The following is a 21,526-nucleotide window of genomic DNA, read 5'->3' as shown; positions in this document are numbered from 1 at the left end:
GAACCATGACGTGGATGAGAATAAAGGTTTGGTTGAATATGTCAATGTTTTGAAAGGAATGGGTTCATACACATACGAGCCCCGAAAACTTTCCTTGGATCTTGAGAACCGGAAGACTCCACCAGCAAAGCCCTCAATCGAGGAGCCTCCCATATTGGAGTTGAAGCCTTTACCTTCCCACCTCACGTATGAGTTCTTAGGCCCTTGTTTTACTTTGCCTGTTATTCTTTCCGCTTGCTTAACTAACGTGCAGGTAGATGCTACTCTTGTGGTGCTTCAAATAAGAAAGAAGGCAATTAGATGGACTCTAGCTGATATTTGGGGGATAAGCCCCGCTTTCTGCATGCACAAGATTATACTTGAAGAAGATGCCAAGCCCTCCGTGGAATATCAAAGGAGGTTGAATGATGCCATGCAAGAGGTTGTCAATAAGGAGATTATCAAGTGACTAGATGCAGGGTTTGTGTACCCCATCTCAGACAGTTCATGGACTTCGCCGGTACAATGTGTGCCAAAGAAAGAAGGTATGACTGTGATCACAAATGACAAAAATGAGTTGATCCCCACTAGGACTATTACAGGATGGAGGGTGTGCATGGATTACCGGAAGCTGAACAAAGTGACCTGCAAAGATCATTTTCCATTGCCCTTTCTTGATCAAATGTTGGATAGACTTGCTGGGCATTTCTACTATTGCTTTTTGGATGGGTACTCAGGTTACAACCAAATTCTGATTACTCCGGAGGAACAAGAGAAAACCACTTTCACATGCTCGTTTGGCACTTTTGCATTTGCAAGGATGCCATTTGGTCTTTGTAATGCACCGGCTACTTTTTAGCGGTGCATGATGGAAATTTTTACAGTTATGGTAGAAGACTTTCTTGAAGTGTTCATGGATGATTTCAGTGTGGTAGGTGTCACACCCCCTTTTTCCGCCCCTGCGAGGGGTGAAGGAGTTTTTTCAATTAAAGGACAATCGAAACGTGATTTGTTTATTTATGTGAGAGTCACCACTTGGGAGATTTAGGGTGTCCCAAGTCACCAATTTAATCCTGAATCGAGGAAAAGAATGACTCTGTATTACAGTTCGTGAACCAGAAATCCGGATAAGGAATTCTGTTAACCCGGGAGAAGGTGTTAGGCATTCTCGAGTTCCGTGGTTCTAGCACGGTCGCTCAACTGTCATATTCGGCTTGTTTATCTGATTTTATACAATTATGAGCTCATGTGCAAATTTTAACTCTTTACCGCTTTTATTATATTTTTAAAGAATGTGAACATAGTTTAAAACATGTCTTTGGATTACTTCACATGAAATGCACCCGCAATTTGGAACATATTTTTTATTCAATGTTTTGGGATTTGGATTTGGGTCGCATGAAATGCACACCCGAGTTTAAGAAGGTAAGATTATTAAAATACGCGCCTAAAGCGATTAGCGTATTATTATTTCTGGGTAAGGCCGTGGAATTTTGCTAAACGGCCGATCCCGAGTTCTAAGTAATTAACACATACATTTGTGAGGGCCCCGTAATCTGTGCGTTTTATTTGGCGAGGCTCGTCTCATTTTTATTTAAAAGGATAAACCTACAGTGACTACATTTTTTTCTATTAAGTTCGTCTCTAAAATAAAAGAAAATATCTCAATTAATTACATGCTAAAAAAGGCGTAACTTATTAGTTATTAGTTTACGGCTAATGCAAATGGAAAATTGCAATCGAGTTTGTACAAAGAGAGATTGCTTTCGTTCTATATTCTATTATTTAATAACACTAGAACATGAGATTGACACACAATAATATCAAAACAAATTAACTATTCTTTGATTAATTTAAACTAACATTATTAGATGAAGGAGTTATTATACATATGCAACCCCATTACTCATTAATCAATCAACTACATTTTTATACAAAGAAAGGAAAATTCTATTCAAGCACAAATCTAAACAGGAGGAATTCAACAGGAACAAAGCCTGGTCAATATTTCATTTCGCCTCAAGCCAAGAGTGTACAAATGTGTACCTGGAAATGGCAATACAAGAAGAAAAGGAGGAGTCAGCAGCAGTAGTAACACAGCAACGCAACAACAACCCCACAGCAGCAATTCAAACCAGAATCAAGACCCAGAAAAATTTGAAGAAAATCAAGCAAGCTCGATAGAACACACCCAAAAGTTTGTAAAAGACTTAAACAGTAACAAACCACATCACCACAAATATACTCAAACCCACGTGTATTAAACCCGAAACTAAACTCATTTCTCACTTTTTTGTTTTCTCTTTTTAAACTCTACCACACTCTTTTCAGATTTACAGAATGTATTCCTCTCTCAAAAATGTTCTCCCCAAAAATCCTCTAAGTTCTTTCAAGTTCCAGTCCTTTAAAAATGTGTCAAATGACTCTATTTATAACAAGACTCTTGTCTTGAATCCCCAACCCGAAATATTCCCCTAATTGCATGTTTTGTTCCCCATTACCCTATGTCTTCTTTATTTTAAACTCTTGTCCCCCATGCTCACATGTTTTTTCCCCCACTACATTAAACAAATACATCAACCCCACCCCACTATATCTTGTCCCTCATGCTTAACTTAAACAATTACATTATTCCCCCCACTACATTATGTCTTGTCCCCCACTAATTTATGTCTTGTCCCCACAATATATTATTTTAATATTATTAATGCCTAGTGGACAAAACACTCAGATTAAAAAATTGTTCAAATGTTCAATTCCAAAAATACCCCTCCAACCTTATTGAAATTACCATTTTACCCCTGAACGTACTACAATTTACCAAACTACACCATCAGCTATAACCAATTCACCTAATCAATTCCAACCAAAATATAGTAAATATAACCAATTTCTAAACAAATTCAAACAACAAATCACATGAACACAGATTGAACAACATCAAATTAATGGGAATAAGTTAACCATATTGGGAACCAATCCTGGTTAACTTAGACAAAAAATGAACGAGCAAGGAGACAACAATATTAACAACAAAAGTAAACTGGAACAACATGAATCACAATTAACGGGAATGAAAATGCAAACTGAAACTCATATGATGAACAACAAAAGGCAGGAAACCAAACAATACACAAAACGAAACCATTTGAACCAATACAATAATAAACACTCATGGGAATAGCCACAGTTTAAACCAAACATTTGAACTTCCTAACTTGAAATATGCAACGATACAAAGAAGGAGAAAAATCAGAATAAACCAAACGTTTAATTTTACCTGGAACGAGAATTGAACAGAAGATGAACAAAAGCTAACAACAACACAAACATAGGTCAGAATCCTACCATATTAAAAGGGATTGGGTTCGAATGACAACCTCGACGCACTACAACTCGACGAGGCTGGATGCAACAGGAGCAGCAGAAGCAGCTTGTCCACGAAGACGAACAGTTCTCCTTGCAGCAATAAGACTGACCTTTTGGCCAGGTGGTGCGTCCCGACGGACAGTACTAGCATGACAAATATGTTGATGGTTACCACCACCATGAGGATGCTCCACAGGATTCATAGCAACACCACGAACCTTGGGCCAGCAGTTCCTCTTTACCCGGTACTTGTGGTATGCATTATCGGCCTTAAGCATTGGCTTCTCAGTACGTCCTCCTCCAGCTACTTGACCAATCATGGCACGACACCCACTGGGAATAATCTTCTTGGATCCTGATGGCAGCAATCCTAGTGGTTCCGTTATCGGGGTTGTGACTGATGACAGTGAGGTGAAGCAGAAGCAGTCGAGGAAGCTGAAGGTAGCAGCAACGAGCTGTGATGGTTGTTGGCGGAGCTGCTAGTCATGTGGAGGAGATGAAGCAGCAGCAAGCTAGCCATGGCAGCCATGGCGACGGGTTGACGACGAAGACGCAGCAGCAGCAACAGAAACGAGCTCAATGGAGGAGAAAAATGGCGGTGGCTTAGAGTTGTTCGTGGTTGATGAAGTAGAAGCAGTAGCGATGAAGAAGACGCTGGTCGTCGATAAAGAAAGTTTCCATGGGAGCTCGAGCTTGAGCTTGGCGACGAAGAAGACGAAGCAATGGCAGCGGGGTCGTTTGGTGTAGCTAGTTGGCTATGGAGGTTCGACGACTAGTGAAGGGTGGTCGATGGAGGGGTTGTGCGTGTGTGTGAAGGTGATGGAGGTGTGAGGGGGAAAGGGCAGCAGCCATGGTTGCTTGGGGTGTTTGGGGTGTTTGGGATGGTGAAGGTGAAGAGAGAAAGATAGGGGGCGGATGGGATTTTAGGGTTTTGGTTTTTTGTTTTGTTTTTGTTTTGTTTTTGGGAAAAAATGAAAAATGAAGAGGGGTTATGGGGCGGACCGGGTCGACCCGTGTTGAGATGGACCGGGTCATGGGGAAGGTTGGGTATTTTTTGGGCCTGTGGTTTGAAATTGAAGAAGAGGCCCAATTCCGATTTTCTTTATATTTTGCTCTCTTTTCTTCTTTTGTTTTTCTAAAACTAAATTCTAAAAATCCTTAAATTATCATATAGAACTACATTAATTTATAAAAGCACAAATTAACTCCCAATAACAATTAACACACAATTAAGTAATAATTAAGCATAAAATTGTACAATTGGACATTAAATGCTAAAAATGCAAACGATGCATATTTTTGTAATTTTCATTCTTGTAAAACAAACCTAATTATTCCTAATTGTAGAATTAAATCCTAAATGCAAATGCGACGTATTTTTGTATTTTTTATTAATTTAACAAATAAACATGCACAGACAAATACCAATAATTATCCAAAAGGTCACAAAAATTCTCAAAATTGCACACCAAGGAAAATCGTTTTATTTTGAATTTTTGGGAGTAATTCTTTCATAGGGCAAAAATCACGTGCTTACAGCTGCCCCTCTTTGCCCGAAGACACGAAGGGTTTTCGTGCAAAGATAAAGTGAGCGATTTTTTGCTCATCCGAGTACTCCATGTGAAGCATTTTTTTTTTTGAAAAAGATTTAACCGAACCTTTGCTTCAAAGGTTTCCTACATATCTCTGGCTAAAGAGGAATCAGGTTAATGTAGTTCGGGAAGTTTTGGTAGCTGGGACTACCATGAGACTGAAATGTTACTGTTGTTGCATGCTATTACCACTGCTTACCGATCTCCTTGTTACACCGTGCTTAAAAGAAAAATCAAGAAGTTAGGCTAGACTACGGATTACAAGATCACATCTATCTTCCATTTGTTCTTGATGCCTTGCTTTCTTGTCGGCTTGTGTTTCTTCCGATGCTTTTCTTCCGAGAACTTGGGGATGACACTGACCTTTTGCTTTTCTGAATACCAGTTTTCATCATTTTGCTCGGTCTACTGGGGATATGGCTTCCTTAGTTAAGCTTTTCGGTGGTTCCTCTGGGGATACGGCTTTCTTCATCAAATTTGTTATGCTAGGCATAATTTAATGTTCACAGGCCGCTTCTTTCAAGACGCGTCTTTTCTTCCTTTTGACTCATGCGCTTGAATTTGTGCTGGGACCTCTTGTTGCAACCTTCTGCTTTCCGGTGCTGGGGATTTTTTTATTTCCTGTTGGGGATTCCTGTTGTAACCTTCTGCCTTCCGAAGGGTTACTGATTTCAAGATCTGCATTATAAGACTGAAAAGTATTCCTCTCGTTATACAGATGGGCGCCTGAATGCAAAAATATGAAATGTATTCCCTCGTTATACTGGTGGGCGACCTAGGACATGAAATGAAAAACAGAAATGTATGCCCGCATTATACTGGTGGGCGACCTAGAAATGAAAAACAAAAATGTATGCCCGCATTATACTGGTGGGCGGCTTAGAACATGAAATGAAAACAGAAACGTATGCCCTCATTATACTGGTGGGCGGCCTAGAAATGAAAAAACAGAAATGTATGCCCGCATTATACTGGTGGGCGACCTAGAACATGAAATGAAAATAGAAACGTATGCCCGCATTATACTGGTTGGCGGCCTAGAAATGAAAAAACAGAAATGTATGCCCGCATTATACTGGTGGGCGACCTAGAACATGAAATGAAAACAGAAATGTATGCCCGTATTATACTGGTGGGCGGCCTAGAAATGAAAAAACAGAAATATATTCCCGCATTATACTGGTGGGCGACCTAGAACATGAAATAAAAAACAGAAATGTATGCCCGCATTATACTGGTGGGCGACCTAGAACATGAAATGAAAATAGAAATGTAAGCCCGCATTATACTGGTGGGCGGCCTAGAAATGAAAAAACAGAAATGTATGCCCGCATTATACTGGTGGGCGACCTAAAACATGAAATGAAAACAGAAATGTATGCCCGCATTATACTGGTGGGCGGCCTAGAAATGAAAAAACAGAAATGTATTCCCGCATTATACTGGTGGGCGACCTAGAACATGAAATGAAAAGACAGAAATGTATTCCCGCATTATACTGGTGGGCGACCTAGAACATGAAATGAAAACAGAAATGTATGCCCGCATTATACTGGTGGGCGACCTAGGACATGAAATGAAAAGACTGAAAGTATTCCTCTCGTTATACAGGTGGGCGCCTGACATGAAATGTAAAGACTGGAAAGTATTCCTCTCGTTATACAGGTGGGTGCCTGACATGAAATGTAAAGACTGGAAAGTATTCCTCTTGTTATACAGGTGGGCGCCTGACTTCAACAACAACTTTGAAAATAAAATGTCATTCCTTTCTTTAGGCTGGCGAGATTTCAACAACTTTTAAAAATAAAATGCCTTTCCTCTCTTCAGGCGGGCTCCTGACCTCAACAACAACTTTGAAAAATAAACCGCCTTTCCTCTCTTCAGGCGGGCTCCTGACTTCAACAATAACTTTGAAAATAAAATGTCATTCCTTTCTTTAGGTTGGCGAGATTTAAACAACTTTAAAAATAAAACGCCTTTCCTCTCTTCAGGCGGGCTCCTGACTTCAACAACAACTTTGAAAATAAAATCCTATTTGAGGGCGGATGAACCCAACATATCCTATTTGAAGGCGGATGAACCCAACATATCCTATTTGAGGGCGGATGAACCCAACATATCCTATTTGAGGGCGGATGAACCCAACATATCCTATTTGATGGCGGATGAACCCAAAATATCCTATTTGAGGGCGGATGAACCCAAAATATCCTATTTGAGGGAGGATGAATCCAACATATCCTATTTGAGGGCGGATGAACCCAACATATCCTATTCGAGGGCGGATGAACCCAACATATCCTATTTTGAGGGCGGATAAACCCAACTAGGAAGTGCGTCTCCTACTGGTAAACTCTCATTTTTAGGAAGTGCTTCTCCTAAATCAAAATATAACCTGAACGACCCAAACTAAGAAATGTGTTTTCTAGGGGTGAAACTTCAATGATTCAAACTAGGAAGTGCGTCTCCTACAAATGAACTTAAATGAACCAGACTAGGAAGTGCGTCTCCTAGGGGTGAAACTTTAATGGTTTTAAAGTAGGAAGTGCGTCTCCTATTAATGAAAACTTAATTTAGGAAGTGTGTCTCCTATGCATGAAATCTTAATTTAGGAAGTGCGTCTCCTATGCATGAAATTAAACTTAGGAAGTGCGTCTCCTAGCGGTAAAATAAACTTAGGAAGTGCGTCTCCTCGGGGTAAAACTTTAATGATTTTAAACTAGGAAGTGCGTCTCCAATGAATGAAAATAATTTAGGAAGTGCGTCTCCTATACATGAAAATAAACTTAGGAAGTGCGTCTCCTATGGGTAAAATAAACTTAGGAAGTGCGTCTCCTGGGGTAAAAATAAACTTAGGAAGTGCGTCTCCTATGGGTGAAACTTTAATGATTTTGAAGTAGGAAGTGTGTCTCCTATGAATGAAAATAATTTAGGAAGTGCGTCTCCTATGCATGAAATTAAACTTAGGAAGTGTGTCTGCTATGGGTAAAATAAACTTAGGAAGTGCGTCTCCTATGGGTGAAACTTTAATGATTTTGAACTAGGAAGTGAGTCTCCTATGAATGAAAATAATTTAGGAAGTGCGTCTCTTATGCATGACATTAAACTTAGGAAGTGCGTCTCCTAGGGGTAAAAATCACTTAGGAAGTGCGTCTCCTATGGGTAAAACTTTAATGATTTTAAACTAGGAAGTGCGGCTCCTATGAACGAAACTAATTTAGGAAGTGCGTCTCCTATGCATGAAATTAAACTTAGAAAGTGCGTCTCCTATGGGTAAAATAAACTTAGGAAGTGCGTCTCCTATGGGTGAAACTTTAATGATTATGAACTAGGAAGTGTGTCTCCTATGAATGAAAATAAACTTAGGAAGTGCGTCTCCTATGGGTAAAATAAACTTAGGAAGTGCGTCTCCTATGGGTAAAATAAACTTAGGAAGTGCGTCTCCTATACGTGAACCATTTCCTTCTTCCTGAATTATTTACTTACCTGTGTTGTCTTCCCTCGAAACTGCTGGGGATAACATCGCTGGGGAATTATTTACTTACCTGTTGGGGGATAAAATGTTATCAGCTTGGGAGAATGCTGTCGAGGATAACACTGCTGGGGGATTCTGATTCCTTCAAAACTAGTGCTTCACTCTTCGGAAGGCTGCAGGGAATGACACTGGCCTTTTGCTTTTTCCGAGCACAAGTTTCATCCTTTTTTTCTGTCCGCTGGGGAACAACTTCCTTTATTTAAACTTGTTATGCTAGGGGTAAAACTGGTTCAAATACCACTTCCCTTGAGACTGGTGTTATCTTTATTCTTCCCCAAATGGGTACCTGACTCCCAGAAAATTTTCTAAATAAAAGGAAAATTTTCTGCCCCAGTTTGATAATCTCCCTTGTGGCATGCATTTCTGTCATCAATGCCATTTCCTTTACCTTCCCTACTGGGATGGCTTTTCCCTTTCTCCTTCCCTGCTCTGCGTTCCAAAAAACTTGCTGGGGATGATATTATTTGCTGGGGATAATCCCTTTCTACTGGGGATATCCCTCTTCTTTTGTGGCATAGCTTGGAAACTAGCATTTCCCCAACCTTTTAGTCTCGTAGGAATTTCCCAAATCATGCTCATAGCTCTCCGTGCTTTGCCCACGGGCCTTGGCCTTGAGTTTTAATAACCTTTGATTTCGGCGGGGATATCCTTCTTGATACTCGCCCATCCTTTTGTTAATCTCCTTTTGCGGGGGATATATTTATTGACACTGGCCTCACACTTGTTCCTTGCTGACTATACCACTTGGATGTACTAGTCAGATCTGGTCTTGCATAATTGGAAAGCTGATGGCAGATTTTGAAGTCATTTCTCAATTGTTCTGACCAAACAGACTCTACTGGGGAATTTTTCTATGAAAGAAGAAAGATAAAAAGGAACAGAATAAAAAGACAAAGGAAAAAGATGACTCCTTAACAAAAGAAACTATAAATAAAAACCTATCAAACGCAGATACCGACTCTAATGGTCATGACATGCACATGTGGCCTATCCTCCGCCGTCAGTCGTCTTTCAAGATTTTTCCTTGGAAATTCCCCATCTGATTCTCAATCTTATTCGACTTGTAGTGCCCGAAGGGTTTTCACTATCAAACCTCTCCCATTTTTGTTTTCTCTCAGCTTTCATCGCCTTATGGTGTCCGTAAAGATTTTCACTGATAAGACTCTCTCATTTGTATCACTTTCCAGCTGGGGATTTGGAGTGTTGCCGGTATGACTCTCTCTGCTGGGGATTAGAGTCCTTTCTGTTGTGGAACAGAGTGTTATGTTCACCGGTAAGACTCTCATTTGTCTGACTTAGCATCTTTTGAAGACTGATCAGAAGGTCTTTCTTTGGACCGTAATGTGGGTTTTTGGATAGGCTAGAAAGAAAGGGTATTAAAGGCTCAAAAAACAAATCAATTTGGGGTTCAAAATTACAACCTTCGGAACCATATTTGTTTACAATAAGCGCAACCCTTGCCCCAGTTTCTTGCTTGGGGATTTTTTTAATTTTTTGTTATACTATGTTACACTATGCACACTATGCACATTATGCACCCTATGACCGAGTCGTGAGGCGCCTACGTATCCTCTTTGAGGAATCAGGTCAAACGTAGTTCCCAATTCCTATTTTTCATTTACCTATTATTTTCTTTACTTTTCTTTTCTTTCTTTTTCTCATTTCTCCTTTCTCTTTCGTCGTTTTGTAGTTTTCTTTTCTTTCTTTTTTTTTTCTTCTTTTTTTTTTCTTTTCTTTACCTGCCATGTTTGTGTTTTCTAGTCGTTGCTACTGATTCCGAACGAGGGGTACGAAAGAAAAATAAATAAGGCTCAAAAGGGGTAACGAAGGATAAAGTGTTTAGGTAGCAGAACAAAATGCCTTCGTCATTCCAGTCTTCAAAACATGCCAAGTGCAAACAACACAATTAAACAAAGATTTGTAGCCTCTTCTGATGGTGCTGGACTTGACAATTATATTCAACATTTGTTTTTCATTTGTATTTTCTAAATCACCCTTGGGCGACACTCTCACACTAATTATCATGAAAGGCGAATCTTGCTTTTAACGGTTTTCTTTGTGTTTTACTTGCCCTAGTTCCGTATGATTCAAGCTCCGAATAATCTCAAACCGTCCTTATTTACTTTAAATGTTCTGATCACCTTTCCGAGGTTTTATGATTAACTTTTAAGATTAAGCCCAAACTGTGTGCGCATGTCATGTCACTAGAATCGGCGCTGAACAAAAATGATAAAAGGACTAAACAAAAGATGACTGGAAATAATAAAAGACCGGATTTTGCATTAGACTACCGGTGAAATGGTTTGAATAACAAAACAAACAAAAACAAACCAGAATAAAAACTACACAAACTGCTATGACAAAATGGAAAGATAAGAAAGTTTGACACAAGACAATATCCGGATTACAACCCTAAAAATAATCCGGACAACAGAAATGACAACAAAATAAGCCACCAAAAGTTTCTCTCTTGCTAACCAAGGAACAGAGCGTCCTCCCACTTTATCAAAACTGGCATCTTAGCCACTGAGCTTCGCATCAGTATCGCCCAGACCATTGCCAACTTCAATATCATCAACCTTAGTCAACAAGTTCACAATAGGACTCGAATGCTTCTATCATCAGGCCTGATCCCCGCAAAGTGTGCTTTTGGATCTTGTATTTCCGGCTTACCACAAACCAACCACCTTCTTTCTTTGTGATTCAAAACAAAACAGGTTAGAATGGACTCAGTCGGTCCTCATTATTAACAATATCTTTTCAATATTTTTCTTTTTTTTTCATTTTTCTTTCTTTTTTTTTTCATTTTTTTCATTTTTTTTCGATTTTTCTTTCGATTTTTTTTCATTTTTTCTTTTCTCTTTTTTTCGTTGTGGTCGAATCTTATGGAGATTGCCTACGTATCATGACCCCGCATGAATCAGACCTTGCGTAGTTCGGACAGAATGAAAGGTAACAACGATGAAACATTTTTTCTTTATCAATTTTTATAATAAAACAAACTGGGTTTCAAAGATTTAAAGATGACCTACAAACTCAAAAATCAAGCAACCCACATATTCTAATCAAAAGAATTACAAACTCAAAAACAAAAGGTCATCTCTCTTTCTCCGTTCGACAAATGCAACCAAACGGTTATTTTTGCAAATGTGGCCCCCTCCAAATTTCACATGAATTTTGAGGCCAGGGAGGATTATTTTATGGCACTTTACAAACTTGTCCATTCTTTTACGAAAATAGCCTTTCGACAACTGAAAGATACTCTAAGGCTATTTCGGCAAGAACGATTTAAGACGCGGCCGAAGCTGGCTCGGCTTATTTTTGACTAAAAATCCAAACGGTATTCACCTGACCGCTGACTCTTTGTTTTTTTTTTCAAATTACAATAAAAACCTGGTGTTGCAAACACGGCCCTCCAGCGCCTCGGGGACGAAGATTTTTAAGGCTGTGTGGGTCAACTGGACCAAAATCCTAAAAAAATGACCTAAGGTGGCTGTTTATACAAAGTCAGCCTTCCGGCGTCCCTTTCGGGAACATTTGGCTATTTTTGACAAAAACAACATCACCCGACTTATTTATGACTCTTTTTATCGTTTTTCAAAATAGAAAACTCAATGTTGCAAACACGGCCTTTCAACGCCTCGGGGACGAAGATTTTAAGGTTGTGTGGGTCAACTGGACCAAATCTTAAACATGACCCAATAGGTGGCTGTTTATGCAAAGTCAGCCTTCCGGCGTCCCTTTCGGGAACATTCGGCTATGTCTTGACCAAACAACGTCACCCGACTTATTTATGACAAAATTAAAATTTTGACATGTTTTTTTTTCTTGTTTATTTATTTGTTTTTGGCTATTTTAGCAAAAGGGGAGGTTGGACCCGATGAGGGTTGCCTACGTATCTCACATCCGGTGAGAATCGAACCCGCGTAGTTCAGGATCATGAATAAAGTAAATAAACTAACTTTTTTATTATTATTATTTTTGAAGGAAAGACTTACAAAGAAGAAAGGCAGCATTTTTGCAAAGAGGAATTTCTAAAGAAAAAAGATGTTACAATTTTTTCCGAATTTCGAAAGAAATACTTCTAAAGAAGAAAAATATTTTTGGAATTTTACTTTCAATGAAAGAAATGCTTCTCAAAAAATATTTTTGAATTTTGAATTTTCTTTTCAATTTTGAAAGAAGAATGAAATATTTTCGATTTTTTTTTGAAGAAATTAAAAGGAAATATTTTTATTTTATTTTATTTTATTTTATTTTTGTAAAAAAACAATTAAAAAGACTTTCTAAAGAAATCAATAATGGAAAATATTTTTGGATTTTGTTTTTTGAAAATTGGGGGTCTAAAAAAACTTTTCTAGAAAGGAAATAAAGAAAAATACTTTTTGGATTTATATACATACATATTTTTTGCAACAAATAATAAAACCACGTTTAACGCACGACTCTTTTTATTTTCATTTTTGGCATTTTCATAAACAAATAAATAAATAAATAACCCATTTTAAAAACAAGACTCTTTTTCATTTTCATTTTTCATGGCAAGCCAAACTATTTTTTTTTCTTTTTTTTTTCTTTATTTTGAAAACAAGACAAAGTGAAGATTTTCTTTCGTTTCACTAAAATGACCAACCTATTCTTCCAAACTTAAAATAAAAGTCTCCTTTTTTATTATTATTATTTATTTTTTGAGTGAAATAAAATAAAACATTTTTCTTTTCTTCATTTTTTTCCAAGATTTTCGGCAGAGTTTTGACAGTATTTGGGCATTGGGTTTTTTCAAAAATAAACAATCAATTCCCTAACCGCTATTTCTTTTTTTTCTTTTTTTTTTTCAATTTCACAATATTCCTGATATTCAAAAATCGGTCAACAAACAAGTCTGAATCAAATAAATGCACAAGTAGCAGCAAGTAAGATGCATCAGGATGGTCATTTTTATTTTTTGGTACACCTGTCCTAGACAGACCCAACCCCTGTGTTGAGCCTCCAAAGTCAGATGCACGTGATGCAAACAAACGTTCCTACTAGGGATCCGGCATGAAGCTGAGTTATTCTAGGTTCATAACCTGGGCATTTGTTCTAGACTGCGTACCCGAGCGGACAACTCGAGTCGAGGAGGGGGCTACGTACCGGGGACCCGCAGGATCGTCCGGCTTTATAACTTATCCGGCCTCTTTCTTATTTCAGGTATTGACACTAACATAATAGGGAGTCTCGACCAGCGAGCTTCTCCCCGGAGGTAAGAAGAGAAGGGTTTCGGCACAATTTATATACAGTTCACATAATATCAAAGCGGTAAAAGCATCATTTAGCATATTGAGCCCAAACATGTAACAAAATCAGATAAAACCAAATATAACAATTTATCTAAGCTCGAATTTCTAACCCTGAACTAGTGGTTCTGGGTTAACTCCCCAGCAGAGTCGCCAGAGCTGTCACACCTCCTTTTTCCGCCCCTGCGAGGGGTGAAGGAGTTTTTCCAATTAAAGGACAATCAAAATGGGATTTGTTTATTTATGTCAGAGTCGCCACTTGGGAGATTTAGGGTGTCCCAAGTCACCAATTTAATCCCGAAACGAGGAAAAGAATGACTCTGTATTACAGTCCGCGAACCAAAAATCCGGATAAGGAATTCTGTTAACCCGGGAGAAGGTGTTAGGCATTCCCGAGTTCCGTGGTTCTAGCACGGTCGCTCAACTGTCATATTCGGCTTGTTTATCTGATTTTATACAATTATGAGCTCATGTGCAAATTTTAACTCTTCACCGCTTTTATTATATTTTTAAAGGAATGTGAACATCGTTTAAAACATGTCTTTGGATTACATCACATGAAATGCACCCGCAATCCGGAACATATTTTTTATTCAATGTTTTGGGATTTGGATTTGGGTCGCATGAAATGCACACCCGAGTTTAAGAAGGTAAGATTATTAAAATACGCGCCTAAAGCGATTAGCGTATTATTATTTCTGGGTAAGGCCGTGGAATTTTGCTAAACGGCCGATCTCGAGTTCTAAGTAATTAACACATACATTTTGTGAGGGCCCCGCAATCTGTGCATTTTATTTGGCGAGGCTCGTCTCATTTTTATTTAAAAGGATAAACCTACAGTGACTACATTTTTTCTATTAAGTTCGTCTCTAAAATAAAAGAAAATATCCCAATTAATTACATGCTAAAAAAGGCGTAACTTATTAGTTATTAGTTTACGACTAATGCAAATGGAAAATTGCAATCGAGTTTGTACAAAGAGAGATTGCTTTCGTTCTATATTCTATTATTTAATAACACTAGAACATGAGATTGACACACAATAATATCAAAACAAATTAACTATTCTTTGATTAATTTAAACTAACATTATAAGATAAAGGAGTTATTATACATATGCAACCTCGTTACTCATTAATCAATCAACTACATTTTTATACAAAGAAAGGAAAATTCTATTCAAGCACAAATCTAAACAGGAGGAATTCAACAGGAACAAAGCCTAGTCAATATTTCATTTCGCCTCAAGCCAAGAGTGTACAAATGTGTACCTGAAAATGGCAATACAAGAAGAAAAGGAGGAATCAGCAGCAGTAGTAACACAACAACGCAACAGCAACCCCACAGCAACAATTCGAACCAGAATCAAGACCCATAAAAATTTGAAGAAAATCAAGCAAGCTCGATAGAACAAATCCAAAAGTTTGTAAAAGACTTAAACAACAACAAACCACATCACCACAAACATACTCAAACCCACGTGTATTAAACCCGAAACTAAACTCGTTTCTCACTTTTTTTGTTTTCTCTTTTTAAACTCTACCACACTCTTTTCAAATTTTCAGAATGTATTCCTTTCTCAAAAATGTTCTCCCCAAAAATCCTCTAAGTTCTTTCAAGTTCCAGTCCTTTTAAAATGTGTCAAATGACTCTATTTATAACAAGACTCTTGTCTTGAATCTCCAACCCGAAATATTCCCCTAATTGCATGCTTTGTTCCCCCATTACCCTATGTCTTCTTTATTTTAAACCCTTGTCCCTCATGCTCACATGTTTTGTCCTCCACTACATTAAACAAATACATCAACCCCACCCCACTATATCTTGTCCCTCATGCTTAACTTAAACAATTACATTATTCCCCCCACTACATTATGTCTTGTCCCCCACTAATTTATGTCTTGTCCCCCACAATGTATTATTTTAATATTGTTAATGCCTAGTGGACAAAACACTCAGATTAAAAAATTGTTCAAATGTTCAATTCCAAAAATACCCCTCCGACCTTACTGAAATTACCATTTACCCCTGAACGTACTGCAATTTACCAAACTGCCCCATCAGCTATAACCAATTCACCTAATCAATTCCAACCAAAATATAGTAAATATAACCAATTTCTAAACAAATTCAAACAACAAATCACATGAACACAGATTGAACAACATCAAACTAATGGGAATAAGTTAACCATATTGGGAACCAATCCTGGTTAACTTAGACAAAAAATGAACGAGCAAGGAGACAACAATATTAACAACAAAAGTAAGCTGGAACAACATGAATCACAATTAACGGGAACGAAAATGCAAACTGAAACTCATATGATGAACAACAAAAAACAGGAAACCAAACAATACACAAAACGAAACCATTTGAACCAATACAATAATAAACACTCATGGGAAAAGCCACAGTTTAAACCAAACATTTGAACTTCCTAACTTGAAATATGCAACGATACAAAGAAGGAGAAAAATCAGAATAAACCAAACGTTTAATTTTACCTGGAACGAGAATTGAACAGAAGATGAACGAAAGCTAACAACAACACAAACATAGGTCAGAATCCTACCATATTAAAAGGGATTGGGTTCGAATGACAACCTCGACGCACTGCAACTCGACGAGGCTGGATGTAACAGGAGCAGCAGAAGCAGCTTGGCCACGAAGATGAACAGTTCTCCTTGCAGCAATAAGACCGACCTTTTGGCCAGGTGGTGCGTCGCGACGGACAGTACTAGCATGACAAATATGTTGATGGTTACCACCACCATGAGGATGCTCCACAGGATTCATAGCAACACCACGAACCTTGGGCCAGCAGTTCCTCTTTACCCGGTACTTGTGGTATGCATTATCGGCCTTAAGCATTGGCTTCTCAGTACGTCCTCCTCCAGCTACTTGACCAATCATGGCACGACACCCAATGGGAACAATCTTCTTGGATCCTGATGGCAACTTAATCCTAGTGGTTCCGTTATCGGGGTTGTGACTGATGACAGTGAGGTGAAGCAGAAGCAGTCGAGGTAGCTGAAGGTAGTAGCAACGAGCTGGGATGGTTGTTGGCGGAGCTGCTAGTCATGTGGAGGAGATGAAGCAGCAACAAGCTAGCCATGGCGACGGGTTGACGACCAAGACGTAGCAGCAGCAATAGAAACGAGCTCAATGGAGGAGAAAAATGGCAGAGGCTTAGAGTTGTTCGTGGTTGACGAAGCAGAAGCAGTAGCGACGAAGAAGACGCTGGTCGTCGAGAAAGAAAGTCGCCATGGGAGCTCGAGCTTGAGCTTGGAGAAGTAGAGGTTCGACGAGGATGTCACACACCGTATAGGGTTGGGGTGGATGAAGTAGAGGTTAGCGTTGGGAGTCCTGTGTGACAAGAAAGTGCCACTGTTACTAAAAGGTAAGTTTTATAGAGCAGTGGTTAGGCATGCCATGTCTTACGAGACTGAGTGTTAGCCGGTTAAGAACTCACACATCCAGAAGATGAAAGTAGCAGAGATAAGGATGTTGAGGTGGATATGCGGGCATACTAAGATAGATAGGATTAGGAATGAAAATATTTGGGAGAAGGTGGGCGTGGCCCCCATGGAGGACAAGATGCGGGAAAAAAGACTCAGATGGTTCAGGCACATTCAGAGGAGGAGCACTGATGCACCGGTGAGGAGGTGTGAGCGACTGGTTATGGTGGGCACAAGGAGAGGTAGAGGGTGGCCCAAGGAGTATTGGGGAGAGGTAATCAGGCAGGACAACGCGCGAATTAGGATTATTGAGGACATGGCCCTTGACAGAGAATTGTGGAGGTCGAGAATTAAGGTTGTAGGTTAGGAGGAAGTAGTGAATATTTCTACGGCGCACCAGAGTGGGACTAGCCAGTTAGGATTTAGTTTTAGGATGCTAGTGGTTATTTACTGATGCAGGGCTTTATCTGCTGGTTATTGTTGTAATTTCCATCTATTTCGTATTTCTTATATTGCTGTTATTTTATTAGGATTCTATTGATGGTACTAATATATCATCTTTTTGTCGCCTTCTTGAGCCGAGGGTCTCCTGAAAACAGGCTCTCTGCCCCTCGGGGTAGGGGTAAGGTCTGCAGACACATTACCCTCCCCAGACCCCACTTGTGGGATTACACTAGGCTGTTGTTATTGTTGTACTTCCCTTTACGTGTGTACTTCTGCTCTCCCTAGCTTTGTGATCCGTGTTTGTTTGCATGCTCCCCTTGTCTTGGTACCCTTTTGCTTCTCCCCCTTTGACATTAATCAAAAAGAGCAAGAAGAGAATAGTAGCTAATAATAATACTAGTTAAGTAGGAAAAAAATATATACGACTAGCAGTTATACCAGATATAGTCGACTACATGCCCATCCAGACATTGCCAAAATAAAAGTTTTAACACCTAACACAAAAAATAAATAAAAAGATTGTTTAAATAACATGACACGTAATAGTAGGCCTCAATCTCCTTGGTGACTTTAGTCAGCTTCTTAGTGACATCCTGCATAGCCCTGATTCCTTGCCTCTTTGTGGCTTGGAGAGTGATCCTTAACCTGGCCACATCTGCTCCAGTTTCCTTAGTTACTTCCCTGATCTTGTCCACCTGTTCCTGCATAGAGGTTAGCAATTCCTTGATATCTGCAATATTTTGCTGCATTAGTAGCAACTAATGTGAGGAAGAGGATTTGCTAGCTTCAGATTTAATCCCTACAATGCCCTGTTGAGGAGTGGATTCCAGTGCTTTGTCTTTCTTGAACTAGGTTCCTTCAACCAAGGTGTACCCTATCATGGCAAAGGCAGTCTTGTCATATGTGCTGGAGATGGTTTTAGGTGCATAGGGAGAGAAATCTACTTTCATAACTTGCAAGATGTAAGAGATTAGTAAACCATAAGGTAAACTGTTAGCAGAAAATGAGACAACCCTGATGCTTTCAAGCATGTACTGACACACCCAAGCAAATAAATTAACAGTCTTTCTATTCACAAGACAGTACAAGACAAATACATCTCGGAGAGACAAGGTGCTGAGTGAACCAATATGGGATAGCAAGGTGGTGGCAATAATGTAGGCTGGTACACGATGCTCAAATTTCAAATTTTTGGGTCCAATGTCAGGGGATTTTCAGACAAAACACTTTTTGCTTCCTCAAACGACACTTCAAAATTATTAGGCCAAGAATGTTGCACAAAGAAACTATACCCAACAAACTTTGTTGCAAAGATTTTCTCAAACTAATAAGTGTCAAGAATAATGCGAGTTCCCATAACCATGGATTCTAAATCATCTTTATCATTCACAAACAAATAGCATAAAACATACGTACATGCTCTTCATGTACAATGTCACCAACAATAGCAAATAGGGAGACAAGTTTTTGAGTTTCAAACACAGAGATAACATCATAGTGAGAGTTTTTCATAGTTTTCAAACTTACAGTGGGACCATAAACAATCTACTTCCCTTTGAAAGTGACAAACTTTGCCTTCTCTTCGGGACCATAGAAATTCATCTTGTCTTCAGGCCCAAACATTATTATTTGTGTTTTTCCTCTCCTATGAGATGATTGTTTGGTGATGGACTCCATTTAATGTTTTCCAGTATCTTTTGAGCGATAAGAATTTCTTCTTGAGAATCACTAGATTCCTCCTCAAATAGTTGATGATCTGTACTTACTGAAGACTCTACATCTACAGGATCATCGATTTGATGGTTTTTCTTGAAGTGATGGCTTCTTCTAGGCATGGAGAAGGATGAAGAGGGTTTGGTTTAGTCCATGATTAAGAGAGAGAAGAGAGAGAGAGAGAATGGTTTTTTTTGAGATAGTGGGAGATATGACCGAGAGATGAGAGATTAAAAAGGGGTGAACGGATGCCTCGATTCTGGAGAGATGTGTGAAAGGAAACTAAAAAGTTGCCTTCTGCAAGCCCACTGTCAGTCAGGTCATAAATGAATGTACATGGTAATTAAATAATTAGATATATTTATGGCCTAAATCATGAAGATCAATTATGGAAAATTTTCTAAAATAGATAACTTCAGAAAAATTAGATGGGAATTAAACAAATACAAATTTTGTCACGAAGGAAACAGATCTCTATTCAAGTAATTATTTTGTAAAAATATCTGCTAACTAATTTTCAGTATTGATAAATTCTAACACAATATCACCTTTAGCAATATGATCACGTATAAAATGATGCTTAATCTTAATATGCTTAGCCCGAAATGATGCACAAAATTTTTTAAAAGGCAAATAGCACTAGTGTTATCACACATAATAGGAACACAACTAAGACGTAATCATAGTCTAATAGTTGATGCATACTCTATAGAACTTGTGTGCAACAGTTGCCTATAGCCAAATATTCAGCTTCAGTAGTAGCTAAGGTAACACAACTTTATTTCTTGTTGTGCCAGGATATAAGAGATTTTCCAAGTAATTGACATATTCCACTTTTGCTTTTTATGGTAATTTTATAACCTGAAAAGTCTGCATCTAAAAAACTTTTGAGATCAAAGACATTTAAACTTTCGTACCATAATCCATAGTCGACTTTTCCTATCAGATATCTAATAATACGTTTAACTGCAGTCAAGTGGGATTCTTTGGGAGCTGACTGATATCTTGTACATTTTCAAACACTAAACATAATATAAGGTCGACTAGCCGTAAGATAGAGTAGATATCCAATCATACCTCGATACATTGTTTCATCAACACTCTTACCATCTTTATCTTCATCCAGGGTAGCTGATGGACCCATAAGAGTCCCTATGGTCTTGGCATTAGACATGCCAATGATGAGCTCTTTTGTGTATTTTGTTTGACTAATGAAAGTTCCTTTCTATACTTGCTTGATTTGTAGCCCAAGGAAGAAAGTTAATTCTCCCCTCATACTCATTACAAATTCACCTTTCATGATGTTTGAAAAGTCCTTGCACAACACAGGGTTAGTACTGCCAAAAATAATATCATCTAAATAAATTTGTATAACTAAATTGCCTTCAGTTGATTGTTTGATAAAGAGAGTAGTATCAATATTTCCTCTATCAAACCCATGTTTGACTAGGAATGAACTTAACCTTTCATACTGTCAAGCCCCAACCTCGGGAGGCACGATCGGTGCTCAACCAAGTCAACCCAACCGAGAAAGCCTTTTTGGATACTTTCTACGCAACTCACTATGATCAAGAAACCATGCTTTTATTAATTTAAACAGTAGGAAAGATCGTACATACAATATCACTAGTTCATTTTATATTACAACCCTTAAACCATAGTTATGTTCCCTAAAGTTCATACAATTATAGTTTAGAAGAACAAGAGTTTAGAATTACAACATAGTCCAGTGACCCGTCCAATACCCGTACATAACCCACACAAACGTCTACGGAGCCACTAAAGATACAAAAGACAGTTACGATAATGCCGGCAACAAGACCCCGGCTATACCTTAAAAAGTGATAATTTATAAAAAAGGATATACTGCATAACCCCTGGAAGAAAAAGGAGCTTATCGAGATTGCTAAGAGGAGGATGCTCTGCTACCTGTGATCGGCACTGTCTTCTATGGAACCACCTACATCCATTCAAAGATGTAACGCCCCCAGCAAAAGGGATGTTAGTACCATGGAATAATACTAGTATATTTAACTAAACACCATATCATTAGAAAGAACAACCACACAAGAACAAAGAAATCATAAGGATCAACAAAAGCTTTAAACAATCACCACATCATCAGATAAAAAGAGGATCACATAGCTTTCACATAAT

Source organism: Nicotiana sylvestris, chromosome 9 (genome assembly GCF_000393655.2).
Source record: "Nicotiana sylvestris chromosome 9, ASM39365v2, whole genome shotgun sequence".
In the NCBI taxonomy this organism is placed as follows: Eukaryota; Viridiplantae; Streptophyta; class Magnoliopsida; order Solanales; family Solanaceae; genus Nicotiana; species Nicotiana sylvestris.
Note: the sequence above shows the minus strand (reverse complement) of the source record.